Genomic DNA, 17,260 nt, shown 5'->3' on the forward strand with positions numbered 1-17,260 from the left:
GGGCGGGGTTTGACCGGCACGGGGGGATCCGCCGAGAGCCTCCGGCCCCGTGCGGGGACTCCCGCAAGGGCCCGGGGGCGCCGGGCTCCGGCCCTCTGGGCTTTATTCTCCGGCGCCCCCGGCCCCGCGGCTGCGGGGAAAGAAGGAACGGGGCGACGGCAAGAGAGGAGGGCTAGCAGGGCGTGAGACAGCGTATGGAGGGAGGGAGGTCGGGCTGTGGAGGAAAGCGGGAGGGCAAGGGAAAGGCCGGGAGCGGGGAAGAGGGACGGTGCACAGAGGAGGGAGAGAAGAGGAATAGAACGGAGGAGCGGGATAGGGACAGGGCAGTGGGGGTCGGGTTTGCGAGGGAGAGGAGGGGAGGGTCCGCGGACAAAGAACAGGAATACGGGGAGGAGGAAGGAAGGGTAGAGGGGGGGACGGGAGGGGAGACCGAAAAGGGAGAGAAAGGGGTCGGCTTTGGGGAGAGAGGGAACTAAGGGATAGAGAGAGAAAGAAGGGGAATACGGGAAGGAGGAAGAAAGGAAGAAGGATTGGTAGAGAGAGGGACAAGAGGGGGAGCCTCAGAGAGCGCCGATCCACCCCGAGCCCGCCCCGGCGGTCCGCCCTGCTCGGGATGCTGCGCTCGGCGGAGCTCGGCTCGGTCCGGCCCCACTCGGCTCCTCGCCTACACTCGGGCTGTTCTCCGCTAGACTCGGCTGGATTCGCCTCTTCGGCGCAGCTCGGCTCGCCTCAACTCGGAGCCGCTCGGCTCCGCTCGGCTCCGCTCGGCTCCGTTCGGCTCCCCGCGGCAGCGCGCCTCCCGCGCGGCGCGCACAGCTCGCCGCTCTCCTGCCGCCGAGCCCCGCGCCCGGCCCGGCCCGGCCGGCGCACGGAAACCCCCGCGCCACATCAGAGCCAGCAGTTTCTGCGCTAAAGCCTTTCTGTCCTAGAAGGAGATAAACTTCTCTACCTCCTTCGTCTCCTCAGTTTTCTTCTTTGATTTCAAAATCAGAGTTACAAAAACCTACTCAACTACAAGACTCAGTAAGTAGCCGAGAAAGTAGTCCCGTCAATTTCAGAACCTAAAGAACACGTTATACTTAAGTTTCCACACTTAAAAAAAGAAAAATCACACACGAGTCCTACTCACTGTGTCAAGCCTTATTTAAAACACACAAAAAAAACCCCTAAAAGAAATAGTTCCACAACCAAAACAGAACAAACAAGTAACACTAACTAAAACCACGCATCCAAATACACTGTTTATCAGTCACCAACCCGAAAAATCTCTTTTCAACGTGTCTCGTTTGTATACCTCCTCACAACTAACCTTATCCTTTACAAACACTAAATTGCAAATCAAAAAACTTACACATAACATAAACTCTTCAAATAACATTGATACACTCATACCCCAAATTACAGGTAAACCACCAAAAGTAAAATTACTCAAATCATTACAAACAAATACTTGTACAATATTTAGTTACAAAACAACCCCCAAACCACACAAAACCACAAAGAAGTTACCTCAAAACAGCAAACCTACAATTTAAAACAATTAATCCACTAAGACCAAACTTAACAATAAGACATAAAAAACCACCAAAAAAACCAAAAAAACAAAAAAAAAAAACAAAAAAAAACAAAAAACAAACAACCAACAAAAAAAAGAACACCCACCCAAAAATACCCAATCGCTCCAACACAAATTTACTTCTCAGTATCAAAACAGTACGACCTTTTAATAACCTAATTCTATTATTTCTGCATCTCTTTTAACACCTAAAATAACTACAACTCACACTTGAACCACATTAAATGAACTTACTTATTAACTAGCCAAATGAAACAATAACACATCTATAACATTAAATAAATTACTGCCAAATAGGAACATCTTTAAACATACTACCTTACAAAATAAAACAACTGTTCATTTTTTATTATTCACACACAATCATAAATATAAAACATTTAAAAAATATATAAATTGATGAAATCACAAGAAATCAATTTACAAAAACATTACAAACATTTTAAATTAATCAATCACACATAAATAAAAAATAACGAAATAATATTTTCAAGAATTAAAACATCACTAAATAACTTAAATCATTATTAAAAACTAAAATACTCATCTTATTAATAATTACCGCTTTTTATCTCCCCTACCGATTTAAATTTTTACATAGAACTCTACAAAAATCCTTAACAAGTAGATTTATAACTTAAATTTAAAACATTTATAGATAAACATACTTCATGAATAATCTACACACCAAACAACTAAACTAACAAGAAAAACCTAATAAAATACTAATATATTCATAACATCAAAACCCCAAATCATTAACATAAAAACCCATATAAACACATGAAAATACCTACAGTTAAAAAAGACGTACCTTAATGAACAATATTCATAGCTTAATAATTCATTACAAACTCTTACCAATTAACGATTAACATTAATTACTTGATACCAATAAAATACAAGAAAATGTTACTTTAGCCAATAACTATAATAAAATATCATAACTAATAACTTAAAATCTCACTTTATTAAAAATATACAACGGTGAAGCAACGTATCATAAAAAATCCCATTATTATCACTACACAGATATACGTATATACATATATCTATCTACAGATAGATAGATCATATATCCATCTCAACAGCAGCATCTGGGACCGATTCCTGTTTTCTCTCTTGTCTCCTAAATTTATTAGCCATAGAGGATGGAGTAAGGAAATCATTTTATTTATCACCTTGTTCTCCAGAAACCTGAAAAACAAAATAAAACAGAACAAAAAGAAAAAAAAAAAAAAAAAAAAAAAGAAAACCACATTTGAAAGGCAGATCCTCACCAGCAGCTGGTCCATCTCCTACAGGGGACCATATTCTAGGGCACTTTTGGTGCACTTGCCTGAACCTGTCAGGGCACTCTGTGCCTGCAGAAGAGATTTTTTTTTTGTCAGGGAGAGGCAAGGGGAGGAGAAATAACGTTCGAGACAGCTCAAATCCATTACTGTGCCACTTCCTGTGCAGCAGGTCCTGTGACAGGATGGGAACTGAGGCTGCTTGAAATTTAAAAGCTAAAGACACCAGCACAAGGTGTCCTTTTGCTTTGTCAAGGAAGTGATTCCCAAATCACACAGCCCCCCCACCATCGTCCCTCCTACCACCACCTGAAAGCCTCTTGATTCTCTTCTCAAAAACACAAGGGACACCTCAGAGTTCAGCAAGTTCTGCCAGTGCAGCCCTCGGTGCCCCCGTCTCCAGGTCTGTCCCCCTTGCTTTCATCCTCAGCCACGTCATTCTTCAGCCGTGGACAGGAAATTGTCCCCATTTCTCCCGTACTTCCCTGGTTACCTTTTCTCTAAGCCGTGCAGGACCCCCGAGAGGAGGCTGTGATCCTCTATCAGCTCATGGGCAGCTCTAGAGGTGACACGGGCAGCACTCTGTCATATCTCCAGAATACGGCGCTGAAACAGAGAATGCAACTTGTTCTTTTACAGCCAAGATCTGATTATCTAAAATAAAATGAGCAATTTGGCTGGTACCCCATCAACTTCCAGCTAAAATGAACACCGCCTGTTCTCAGCAACTCCAGAGAAGGAAAGACATTCTCCCTTCAACGCTTCGCACCACAGGTGCTGCTCTTACAAGAAGTATTCAGGTAGCAAGACAATTTTCTCTTTTTGTCCGAGGTTTTGATACCTGAAATCCTCAGGGTGGATGCTCCCAAACCTGAGAGCTCCCGGCAGGCGAGGTTCCCTCCTGCCGAAGCACTGTGCAGGTGACAAACGTGCTGGCTGGGGAAATAGAGACCCCAAAAAGAAAAGGCCCCGACTGCAGGAGCAAAACCACGGCACCCCCGTGAGGCTCCACGACGGCAGGAACCGGTCCCAGTTTCAGGGGATAAGGATGGGACTGGTTTAGACACAAGCAAAATTATTTCCCCATCCACACATCCACAAAACCAACAAGGAACAGATTTTCAAGAGGACCAAGGCAGAATCAGCTATTCCTTTCTGTTTGGTACTTGAGATCTCGAGGCCAATACAAGCTTTTGTGGTTTTGGGGTATTTGGGAACTGTTCTTTTTCAATTCTTACCTGGGAGCCCTGGTCACACAAAGGACTGCTGAAAAAGGCAAGAATGACCCGGAAAATCCTCTGGTAGACATAAAGCTCACAGCAATGTTTGTCACGCAGCCCTTCCCCAAGAAATCTGAGGATCCACTCACGCTCTGTTTTCTATGGGTAGCCACAAAGAAAAACACCACTGTCAGACATTCCGACATTTCCAAAGGATACCTGCTCCTAAGAGCACAAAACCCCGGTTCCCTCCGAGTGCCAGCTCAGGGCTCACCACAGCTTCTTCTGGACTTCTCCATTTCCATTCCTACCAAATTTAATCGCTAACATCCACTGGGAACAGTCAGTCTGCAGCCCAAACATGCAGTGGAAATGGAATTTTAGAAGTTGCTGTTTCTAAAATACTTCAGTTGAACTCCAAGTTACTAACCTAAACTCAAAGAGGAACTGTAGCTAGCCGGGGCAGAACATTCTCTTCTCGTGCTCACAGAGCATACGCAGCACAACTCCTTGTGTGTTAGTGTCACGAAAACAACCAAGACCCCACAGAAATAACATTTTGAATTCCTATATGAAACAGAAGAAAGACGCTTCTAATTAACTACCCGTGGGAGAATGAGGTCTCGTCGTATTTTTATGGCTGCTTTTAATACATTTCTGAAGAATTACTGGATACCTAAAATGGGACTCTCACCTCAAGATCAAAACTGTAGAAAAGCTGGAGAAAACCCGGTACCTTTCTCAGGTCCAAATACCGGTGCGACAGAAGGAATCTCTTTACCCTTATGTACACGTGCCCCTCTGTAAAGAGAAAAAGCTGGCATGGTGGAGGAGGACAGCGCTCCCAATCCACAAGCACGGATGACAATTTGTGGAAGCTGCAGTCAGTGAGCGTGCAGCGCTCCGAGCTGGGAGAACAGCCCGGCAACTGCAGAAGGCCTTTGCTCTGAGGCGCGTTCCCATTGCTGCCCACCCTCCCCTTCTCTTGCCCAGGAGGAAAAGCTCAGGCAAGAGCGCACGAGCACAGAGCAGGTGAGGGGATCGACACTCCCCAGGGCTCTGTTTTTCACCCCAGCAGTGACCCACGCAGCACGTTCCAGTACCTGGCTTCAGGATCTGCTGTGCCACACGAGCAGCGCAGAGGGTGAGGGAGAAGGTGAACCTGAGGCTTGGCTGCCTGATTCCGTTCTGCACGGCATCCAAGAGATACAGCAACGGCAAGGGCCCCGGGAGAGAAGCCTGAAGCACAGCCCAAATGAACACAGCAGGAGCACAAAGACATCGATCAGCTTCCGGGACATTTCACGGGTCACACAGGTAAGAGCCCCAGTTCAGCAAATCTGAGGGTTTGGTGACATCAGGATCAAAACACCCGGAAACCTGTGAGAAAGAAACTGAACTGCACCCGGCTAAAAGCCGTCCCTGCCTCAAACTCCTTCAAACAACTTGTTCACGAGGAGGCAGGGATTGATTCAATACTCACCAGCCCATCTGGCCAAGGTCAGAGCTCTGTGCCCACCCAGGACACGGCAAACAGCAGGGACCTTTCTCCCACTCTCCAGCACGGACCTGTGAAGCCAGGGAGAAGTTTACAGAACAGAAGCAGCCAGAAGATGCTCTCTACTTCCATATGCTCTCTGATCGATCATTCCCAAGGAAAGTCCCCACGGATCGGAAGCAACAACCTCTCATTTCTCCTCCGCAATCATCACTGCTTGCCTTTCTGTGCGTTTCCTCCCGTGCCCGTCCCCAGAGCACATTAAGTCCATCTTTTGTTCCCAACCGCAGCTCTCCAGCACAAATGCCACTCCTCACACACACAAAGCAAACACTCATCTGCCTCAGCTTTTGGCCTAGAAAGCAAAAACCTCAACGCGTCCGCCTACGTGATTAAAACACAGAGACGCACGGGTGGACATAGATGGAAAGCTTTTCAGGAGAGAAAAGAGATGATTCGCTAGCACGCCTCCATACAGCTTCAGAAAAATCAGAATCCACAGCAACTCCTAAGACCCCCTGCTGAGGAACCCAGCCCTCCTGGGAACACCCAATTCAGCAGCCACGGGAAAAGGATGGGAGAAGCCAAGCTTGGGGTGAAAAAAAGATGACATCAATACAGCAGCCTGTAAAAAGCCTTCACACAGCAACAGTGGGAACCAGTCCCATTTGCTCCGTCCCTGCTTTTTGCGATGACACAAACAGGAAATGAAAACACGTGCAACACAAGGCACACCTATAGGGTGTACCAGGTGCTCCTTTTGGCAGCGTGGACGACAAAGGTCTCTCTGCGCACTTACAGGCAGCCCGGTTTCAATCCATCCTTAGCCCAAGCCTTCCTCGCCTCCCATTCGCCAGCGCTCTGCGCTGGCCTTTGGAGCGCTGGCCCCGTCCTCCCGCAGCAGCACGGCACCGGAACACAGCGAGGCAAAGCGTGCCGGAGCCGCCCGTGCTGTCAGCGTACCTGTCAGCTCCCGGCGGTGGGCAACTCCGGCCCTGCGGGCAAGGGGGAGACGGCTCGGGCACCTCCAGCGGCTGCTCTGCCCCGATGCTTTCGCGTTCTCCTGCATTTCCCTGCAGCGGAGGGGGTCCGGGACGGGGGCGGATCGTGTCAGAGTGGAGACGGCGGGGAAGCTCGGGGAGGCGGCGGGAACGCGGCGGGACGAGACAGGGACGCGGCGGGACGGCGACGACTCGCTTGACCTTCCAAAGATGGCGGCAGGAGGGGCGGGGAAAGCCGGGGCCCCGCTCCGCCGCCCGCGCGCCGCCCCGGCGGCATTTTCCGGCACGCGGTCGCTTCCAGCGTCTAGAGAGGGACGCGCGCGGGGATCGGGAAAGGGGAGTGCAGCCCTGTTCCGACGCCGCTCGCCCCCCGCCCGCCGCCCCCGGCCCGTGAGCGCTGCGACCGCGCCTCCGCCGCCCGCCGAAAGCGGCCCCGCCGGGCCGCCCTCGCCGCTGCCGTTCTTCTCGGTCATCGGGTCCCTTTGCTCTCCCGAATCTCCTTCACCCCTCCCCTCTATTTACAGACACCGCCCCGCTTGCCGCTCGCTCCCGCGCCTCGCCCTTCCCACGCTCGGCAGCCGTCCTTCCCCCCTCAGCCGGCACCCAGCGGCGAGGGGCAGGGCGCTGGCTGGGGGGGGGCTGCAGTACCGCTCTCTGTCCACAAGGCGGCAGCACCGCCGGCGGCCACAGCCGGGGGCTGCCGCTCGCCCGGAGGGAAGGGAGGCAGAAAAGAACGGGGGCGATCCCCTTGGAAAAATCCTGAAAAATAAAGGGCCCAAAAAACATCCGCACACAAACTAAAACACACTGCCTCTAACCCAATACAACCCCTCCAAAATCCTTTTCTTTTAAACTCTCTCTAACTATCTTTCATATTTATACTTTTCACATTCCCATTTATCATGTATATTGATGCATGATGTTATTTCGATTCTATATTAAATATCTTCCTATGACTTCTATTTATTTCTATTTTATCTTTTTATAGATCTAGATATATATATGATACATTTCTATATTTCTATTGCAAAAATAGTTCTGTTATTTAAAATAAAAGCCCTGCCTGTAACCAAATTCTAGCTCTATGATATTAATATTAACGATCTCTTATTTAAAAGAAAAATGCTGCCTGAAACCCACCCGCCCGCGGCGCAAGTGTGGCAACAGCCCGTGTCCGCAGTACTGGCAAGGCCGCGGGAAATCCCGGCGGGGCGGCGCCTGCGTGGCGCGCGGGCAGTGCAGCACGCGGACCACGATTTTCCCGCGCTTTTTTTTTTTTTTTTTTTTTTTTTTTTTTTTATCCGCCATATTGAGAAGGTCAAGAGTGTCCCGGCCGCCGCGACACTTTCAAGATGGCGGCCGCGTGAGGCCCTCGGAAGGGAGAGGCGTTTTTGCCGATGCCTGTCGGCGCCCGCTCACAACCTGACCGCCCGCGCAGCCGCTGAGCTCACAGTCCGTGGCCACGACACGGGAAAAAGCGAAAAAAATCCCGCGGGGCGGCGCCGGCGTCAGGGTGGCGTGCAGGCAGTGCAGTAAACAGACCGTGGTCCTCGTTTTTCCCGCCTTTTTTGCCGCCATATTGGGAAGGTCAAGCGAGTCCGCGACAACCCACTCCCAAGATGGCGGCCGCGGGAGGACCTCGGGCGACGGCTGCAGTACCGCACTCTGGCCACAAGGCGGCGGCACTGCCGCCCGCCCTGGGGCTGCAGGCGGGGAAGGCGCGCAAAGAAGAACAGGCGCGACCCCCTTCAAAACATCCTCTGCAATAAATGCCCCTAAACAGCCCGCACGAAACCAAAAAACACCGACAAAAAAAAAAAAAAAAAAAAAAAAAAAAAACCAAAAAAACCTGCCTCTAACCCAATAATAACCAAAATAAAAAATCTTTTCTTTTAAGCTATATTTCAATCTATATTATTTTTATATTTTTTATATTTATATTCACATTTTGATTTAAAATGTATACTGATGTATAATGATCATTTCATAATTTCTTACATTCATTCATATTACTTAAAGTTTATTTTATTTTATATTTTTATGCATGTCTTAATATATTGATTACATATTTCTATATTTAGATTGAGATTTCTAAAAGGTTTATATTTTTAAAAATAAAATCCCTGCATCTATCCAAGTAAAAACCTAAAAAAAAAAAACCTCTTTTAAACTGTTTGTAAATTTATCTATATATTTTTCGCATTTATATTCAAATTTGCATTTTAAAGGTAGATTGATATATGTCGTTATTTATATTCTATCTCTTCCTATTACTTATTTTTACTTATATTTTATATTTTTATATCTATCTTTATACATTGATTATATATTTTTATATTTAGAAGTCTATCAAAATAAAATGTATATTCATATTATTTTAAATAAAAACCCTGCCTCGAACCAAATAAAAACCAAAAAAGCCCTTTCTTTAAACAATATTTAAATATTTATATCATATTTTCATCATTATAATCACATTTGCATTTATACTTTCTATGGATGGATTATATTTATAAATGTATATAATATATATAATAAGATAACAAGATAGATAAAACATTATATATATTATATTTCATACATACTGCTAATACTTCTATTTACTTACATTTTAATTTTTATATAGATTTTAATGTACGTATGATATACTTCTATACATAGATTTCTAATTTATTTCTATTTCTAATTTTTACAATAAAAACCCTGCCTACTAACAAATACAAAATTTTAAAAATCCTTTTATTTTAAACTATATTTGAATATTTCTATATTCATGCTTTTGATATTTACATCTATATGCTCTTGTATATTATATTACAGTATATTGACGTACTATATTTAGATATATATAATATATTACATGTAATGTGGTATAATAAGACATATACACTAGAATATCTATTAGGTATTGTATCGATTTCTGTGATTTTGTATTTTTTTTCTATTTTCTATTTCTATATACACGTATATTAATTATACATTACATCCTCACAGCGCATACCTGGGGCTGTTCTGGCTTTCTTTCCAAATGAATTTAGCAATACGTTCCTATTTTTACCAAGACCTATAAAAACGAAACATTTGCCGGGATTTAGTAGTATTCTACACACCCCCTTCCCTGTGCATTTTGGGGCAGCTTTGGGTCCCTCGGGGGGACGGCACCCGGCAGGACCCCCCCTCATTCGCCACCCACCTGCTCCTCCGCCGCAGCGTGCGTCCCTCTCCTAGGGACCTTAGGGTGCCCCAAATGACACCAGAGCCCCGAGTCTTCACCCCTTTTTCCTGGCCCCCAAAGAAGGCACAGAACGAGTCTAACTGCCCCGGACAGCAGCCCAGCACTTGCTTCCATCCCTTTCCACATGTACATCCCCCCCGAAAGGGACTCTGCCGCAACGAGAAAGGGGGGCAGCCCCCAGAAGGGTCGAAGCTCCTGCCCAGCCTCGCTGTCACGGGCGAGGGGCAGAGAGAGGGAGCGGCAGAGACGGCGGGGACGCGGCACGGACGGCGCGGCACCGAGCGGGGGCCGCTCTCAGCGCGATGCCGGCAAAGCCGCAGGTCCGGCGGGGCCGGGCGGGGTTTGACCGGCACGGGGGGATCCGCCGAGAGCCTCCGGCCCCGTGCGGGGACTCCCGCAAGGGCCCGGGGGCGCCGGGCTCCGGCCCTCTGGGCTTTATTCTCCGGCGCCCCCGGCCCCGCGGCTGCGGGGAAAGAAGGAACGGGGCGACGGCAAGAGAGGAGGGCTAGCAGGGCGTGAGACAGCGTATGGAGGGAGGGAGGTCGGGCTGTGGAGGAAAGCGGGAGGGCAAGGGAAAGGCCGGGAGCGGGGAAGAGGGACGGTGCACAGAGGAGGGAGAGAAGAGGAATAGAACGGAGGAGCGGGATAGGGACAGGGCAGTGGGGGTCGGGTTTGCGAGGGAGAGGAGGGGAGGGTCCGCGGACAAAGAACAGGAATACGGGGAGGAGGAAGGAAGGGTAGAGGGGGGGACGGGAGGGGAGACCGAAAAGGGAGAGAAAGGGGTCGGCTTTGGGGAGAGAGGGAACTAAGGGATAGAGAGAGAAAGAAGGGGAATACGGGAAGGAGGAAGAAAGGAAGAAGGATTGGTAGAGAGAGGGACAAGAGGGGGAGCCTCAGAGAGCGCCGATCCACCCCGAGCCCGCCCCGGCGGCCCGCCCTGCTCGGGATGCTGCGCTCGGCGGAGCTCGGCTCGGTTCGGCCCCACTCGGCTCCTCGCCTACACTCGGGCTGTTCTCCGCTAGACTCGGCTGGATTCGCCTCTTCGGCGCAGCTCGGCTCGCCTCAACTCGGAGCCGCTCGGCTCCGCTCGGCTCCGTTCGGCTTCGCTCGGCTCCCCGCGGCAGCGCGCCTCCCGCGCGGCGCGCACAGCTCGCCGCTCTCCTGCCGCCGAGCCCCGCGCCCGGCCCGGCCCGGCCGGCGCACGGAAACCCCCGCGCCACATCAGAGCCAGCAGTTTCTGCGCTAAAGCCTTTCTGTCCTAGAAGGAGATAAACTTCTCTACCTCCTTCGTCTCCTCAGTTTTCTTCTTTGATTTCAAAATCAGAGTTACAAAAACCTACTCAACTACAAGACTCAGTAAGTAGCCGAGAAAGTAGTCCCGTCAATTTCAGAACCTAAAGAACACGTTATACTTAAGTTTCCACACTTAAAAAAAGAAAAATCACACACGAGTCCTACTCACTGTGTCAAGCCTTATTTAAAACACACAAAAAAAACCCCTAAAAGAAATAGTTCCACAACCAAAACAGAACAAACAAGTAACACTAACTAAAACCACGCATCCAAATACACTGTTTATCAGTCACCAACCCGAAAAATCTCTTTTCAACGTGTCTCGTTTGTATACCTCCTCACAACTAACCTTATCCTTTACAAACACTAAATTGCAAATCAAAAAACTTACACATAACATAAACTCTTCAAATAACATTGATACACTCATACCCCAAATTACAGGTAAACCACCAAAAGTAAAATTACTCAAATCATTACAAACAAATACTTGTACAATATTTAGTTACAAAACAACCCCCAAACCACACAAAACCACAAAGAAGTTACCTCAAAACAGCAAACCTACAATTTAAAACAATTAATCCACTAAGACCAAACTTAACAATAAGACATAAAAAACCACCAAAAAAAACAAAACAAAACAAAAAAAAAACAAAAAAAAAAAAACAAACAACCAACAAAAAAAAGAACACCCACCCAAAAATACCCAATCGCTCCAACACAAATTTACTTCTCAGTATCAAAACAGTACGACCTTTTAATAACCTAATTCTATTATTTCTGCATCTCTTTTAACACCTAAAATAACTACAACTCACACTTGAACCACATTAAATGAACTTACTTATTAACTAGCCAAATGAAACAATAACACATCTATAACATTAAATAAATTACTGCCAAATAGGAACATCTTTAAACATACTACCTTACAAAATAAAACAACTGTTCATTTTTTATTATTCACACACAATCATAAATATAAAACATTTAAAAAATATATAAATTGATGAAATCACAAGAAATCAATTTACAAAAACATTACAAACATTTTAAATTAATCAATCACACATAAATAAAAAATAACGAAATAATATTTTCAAGAATTAAAACATCACTAAATAACTTAAATCATTATTAAAAACTAAAATACTCATCTTATTAATAATTACCGCTTTTTATCTCCCCTACCGATTTAAATTTTTACATAGAACTCTACAAAAATCCTTAACAAGTAGATTTATAACTTAAATTTAAAACATTTATAGATAAACATACTTCATGAATAATCTACACACCAAACAACTAAACTAACAAGAAAAACCTAATAAAATACTAATATATTCATAACATCAAAACCCCAAATCATTAACATAAAAACCCATATAAACACATGAAAATACCTACAGTTAAAAAAGACGTACCTTAATGAACAATATTCATAGCTTAATAATTCATTACAAACTCTTACCAATTAACGATTAACATTAATTACTTGATACCAATAAAATACAAGAAAATGTTACTTTAGCCAATAACTATAATAAAATATCATAACTAATAACTTAAAATCTCACTTTATTAAAAATATACAACGGTGAAGCAACGTATCATAAAAAATCCCATTATTATCACTACACAGATATACGTATATACATATATCTATCTACAGATAGATAGATCATATATCCATCTCAACAGCAGCATCTGGGACCGATTCCTGTTTTCTCTCTTGTCTCCTAAATTTATTAGCCATAGAGGATGGAGTAAGGAAATCATTTTATTTATCACCTTGTTCTCCAGAAACCTGAAAAACAAAATAAAACAGAACAAAAAGAAAAAAAAAAAAAAAAAAAAAAAAGAAAACCACATTTGAAAGGCAGATCCTCACCAGCAGCTGGTCCATCTCCTACAGGGGACCATATTCTAGGGCACTTTTGGTGCACTTGCCTGAACCTGTCAGGGCACTCTGTGCCTGCAGAAGAGATTTTTTTTTTGTCAGGGAGAGGCAAGGGGAGGAGAAATAACGTTCGAGACAGCTCAAATCCATTACTGTGCCACTTCCTGTGCAGCAGGTCCTGTGACAGGATGGGAACTGAGGCTGCTTGAAATTTAAAAGCTAAAGACACCAGCACAAGGTGTCCTTTTGCTTTGTCAAGGAAGTGATTCCCAAATCACACAGCCCCCCCACCATCGTCCCTCCTACCACCACCTGAAAGCCTCTTGATTCTCTTCTCAAAAACACAAGGGACACCTCAGAGTTCAGCAAGTTCTGCCAGTGCAGCCCTCGGTGCCCCCGTCTCCAGGTCTGTCCCCCTTGCTTTCATCCTCAGCCACGTCATTCTTCAGCCGTGGACAGGAAATTGTCCCCATTTCTCCCGTACTTCCCTGGTTACCTTTTCTCTAAGCCGTGCAGGACCCCCGAGAGGAGGCTGTGATCCTCTATCAGCTCATGGGCAGCTCTAGAGGTGACACGGGCAGCACTCTGTCATATCTCCAGAATACGGCGCTGAAACAGAGAATGCAACTTGTTCTTTTACAGCCAAGATCTGATTATCTAAAATAAAATGAGCAATTTGGCTGGTACCCCATCAACTTCCAGCTAAAATGAACACCGCCTGTTCTCAGCAACTCCAGAGAAGGAAAGACATTCTCCCTTCAACGCTTCGCACCACAGGTGCTGCTCTTACAAGAAGTATTCAGGTAGCAAGACAATTTTCTCTTTTTGTCCGAGGTTTTGATACCTGAAATCCTCAGGGTGGATGCTCCCAAACCTGAGAGCTCCCGGCAGGCGAGGTTCCCTCCTGCCGAAGCACTGTGCAGGTGACAAACGTGCTGGCTGGGGAAATAGAGACCCCAAAAAGAAAAGGCCCCGACTGCAGGAGCAAAACCACGGCACCCCCGTGAGGCTCCACGACGGCAGGAACCGGTCCCAGTTTCAGGGGATAAGGATGGGACTGGTTTAGACACAAGCAAAATTATTTCCCCATCCACACATCCACAAAACCAACAAGGAACAGATTTTCAAGAGGACCAAGGCAGAATCAGCTATTCCTTTCTGTTTGGTACTTGAGATCTCGAGGCCAATACAAGCTTTTGTGGTTTTGGGGTATTTGGGAACTGTTCTTTTTCAATTCTTACCTGGGAGCCCTGGTCACACAAAGGACTGCTGAAAAAGGCAAGAATGACCCGGAAAATCCTCTGGTAGACATAAAGCTCACAGCAATGTTTGTCACGCAGCCCTTCCCCAAGAAATCTGAGGATCCACTCACGCTCTGTTTTCTATGGGTAGCCACAAAGAAAAACACCACTGTCGGACATTCCGACATTTCCAAAGGATACCTGCTCCTAAGAGCACAAAACCCCGGTTCCCTCCGAGTGCCAGCTCAGGGCTCACCACAGCTTCTTCTGGACTTCTCCATTTCCATTCCTACCAAATTTAATCGCTAACATCCACTGGGAACAGTCAGTCTGCAGCCCAAACATGCAGTGGAAATGGAATTTTAGAAGTTGCTGTTTCTAAAATACTTCAGTTGAACTCCAAGTTACTAACCTAAACTCAAAGAGGAACTGTAGCTAGCCGGGGCAGAACATTCTCTTCTCGTGCTCACAGAGCATACGCAGCACAACTCCTTGTGTGTTAGTGTCACGAAAACAACCAAGACCCCACAGAAATAACATTTTGAATTCCTATATGAAACAGAAGAAAGACGCTTCTAATTAACTACCCGTGGGAGAATGAGGTCTCGTCGTATTTTTATGGCTGCTTTTAATACATTTCTGAAGAATTACTGGATACCTAAAATGGGACTCTCACCTCAAGATCAAAACTGTAGAAAAGCTGGAGAAAACCCGGTACCTTTCTCAGGTCCAAATACCGGTGCGACAGAAGGAATCTCTTTACCCTTATGTACACGTGCTCCTCTGTAAAGAGAAAAAGCTGGCATGGTGGAGGAGGACAGCGCTCCCAATCCACAAGCACGGATGACAATTTGTGGAAGCTGCAGTCAGTGAGCGTGCAGCGCTCCGAGCTGGGAGAACAGCCCGGCAACTGCAGAAGGCCTTTGCTCTGAGGCGCGTTCCCATTGCTGCCCACCCTCCCCTTCTCTTGCCCAGGAGGAAAAGCTCAGGCAAGAGCGCACGAGCACAGAGCAGGTGAGGGGATCGACACTCCCCAGGGCTCTGTTTTTCACCCCAGCAGTGACCCACGCAGCACGTTCCAGTACCTGGCTTCAGGATCTGCTGTGCCACACGAGCAGCGCAGAGGGTGAGGGAGAAGGTGAACCTGAGGCTTGGCTGCCTGATTCCGTTCTGCACGGCATCCAAGAGATACAGCAACGGCAAGGGCCCCGGGAGAGAAGCCTGAAGCACAGCCCAAATGAACACAGCAGGAGCACAAAGACATCGATCAGCTTCCGGGACATTTCACGGGTCACACAGGTAAGAGCCCCAGTTCAGCAAATCTGAGGGTTTGGTGACATCAGGATCAAAACACCCGGAAACCTGTGAGAAAGAAACTGAACTGCACCCGGCTAAAAGCCGTCCCTGCCTCAAACTCCTTCAAACAACTTGTTCACGAGGAGGCAGGGATTGATTCAATACTCACCAGCCCATCTGGCCAAGGTCAGAGCTCTGTGCCCACCCAGGACACGGCAAACAGCAGGGACCTTTCTCCCACTCTCCAGCACGGACCTGTGAAGCCAGGGAGAAGTTTACAGAACAGAAGCAGCCAGAAGATGCTCTCTACTTCCATATGCTCTCTGATCGATCATTCCCAAGGAAAGTCCCCACGGATCGGAAGCAACAACCTCTCATTTCTCCTCCGCAATCATCACTGCTTGCCTTTCTGTGCGTTTCCTCCCGTGCCCGTCCCCAGAGCACATTAAGTCCATCTTTTGTTCCCAACCGCAGCTCTCCAGCACAAATGCCACTCCTCACACACACAAAGCAAACACTCATCTGCCTCAGCTTTTGGCCTAGAAAGCAAAAACCTCAACGCGTCCGCCTACGTGATTAAAACACAGAGACGCACGGGTGGACATAGATGGAAAGCTTTTCAGGAGAGAAAAGAGATGATTCGCTAGCACGCCTCCATACAGCTTCAGAAAAATCAGAATCCACAGCAACTCCTAAGACCCCCTGCTGAGGAACCCAGCCCTCCTGGGAACACCCAATTCAGCAGCCACGGGAAAAGGATGGGAGAAGCCAAGCTTGGGGTGAAAAAAAGATGACATCAATACAGCAGCCTGTAAAAAGCCTTCACACAGCAACAGTGGGAACCAGTCCCATTTGCTCCGTCCCTGCTTTTTGCGATGACACAAACAGGAAATGAAAACACGTGCAACACAAGGCACACCTATAGGGTGTACCAGGTGCTCCTTTTGGCAGCGTGGACGACAAAGGTCTCTCTGCGCACTTACAGGCAGCCCGGTTTCAATCCATCCTTAGCCCAAGCCTTCCTCGCCTCCCATTCGCCAGCGCTCTGCGCTGGCCTTTGGAGCGCTGGCCCCGTCCTCCCGCAGCAGCACGGCACCGGAACACAGCGAGGCAAAGCGTGCCGGAGCCGCCCGTGCTGTCAGCGTACCTGTCAGCTCCCGGCGGTGGGCAACTCCGGCCCTGCGGGCAAGGGGGAGACGGCTCGGGCACCTCCAGCGGCTGCTCTGCCCCGATGCTTTCGCGTTCTCCTGCATTTCCCTGCAGCGGAGGGGGTCCGGGACGGGGGCGGATCGTGTCAGAGTGGAGACGGCGGGGAAGCACGGGGAGGCGGCGGGAACGCGGCGGGACGAGACAGGGACGCGGCGGGACGGCGACGACTCGCTTGACCTTCCAAAGATGGCGGCAGGAGGGGCGGGGAAAGCCGGGGCCCCGCTCCGCCGCCCGCGCGCCGCCCCGGCGGCATTTTCCGGCACGCGGTCGCTTCCAGCGTCTAGAGAGGGACGCGCGCGGGGATCGGGAAAGGGGAGTGCAGCCCTGTTCCGACGCCGCTCGCCCCCCGCCCGCCGCCCCCGGCCCGTGAGCGCTGCGACCGCGCCTCCGCCGCCCGCCGAAAGCGGCCCCGCCGGGCCGCCCTCGCCGCTGCCGTTCTTCTCGGTCATCGGGTCCCTTTGCTCTCCCGAATCTCCTTCACCCCTCCCCTCTATTT

At 47.9% G+C, this 17,260-nt stretch overlaps 1 long non-coding RNA gene across 1 annotated transcript; it reads right to left on the reverse strand.

Annotated features, from left to right (window-relative positions):
* Window positions 1-14,272: 14,272 nt before the first annotated feature.
* Window positions 14,273-15,462, reverse strand: LOC128809331 (uncharacterized). Its single transcript, XR_008437684.1, has 3 exons — window positions 15,345-15,462; window positions 14,936-15,042; window positions 14,273-14,400 (listed from the first exon to the last, which is right to left on the reverse strand). It is a non-coding gene; the product is annotated as an uncharacterized LOC128809331 (long non-coding RNA).
* Between the last annotated feature and the right edge of the window lie 1,798 nt (window positions 15,463-17,260).

Source organism: Vidua macroura, chromosome 6, assembly GCF_024509145.1.
Source record: "Vidua macroura isolate BioBank_ID:100142 chromosome 6, ASM2450914v1, whole genome shotgun sequence".
NCBI classification, from domain to species: Eukaryota; Metazoa; Chordata; class Aves; order Passeriformes; family Viduidae; genus Vidua; species Vidua macroura.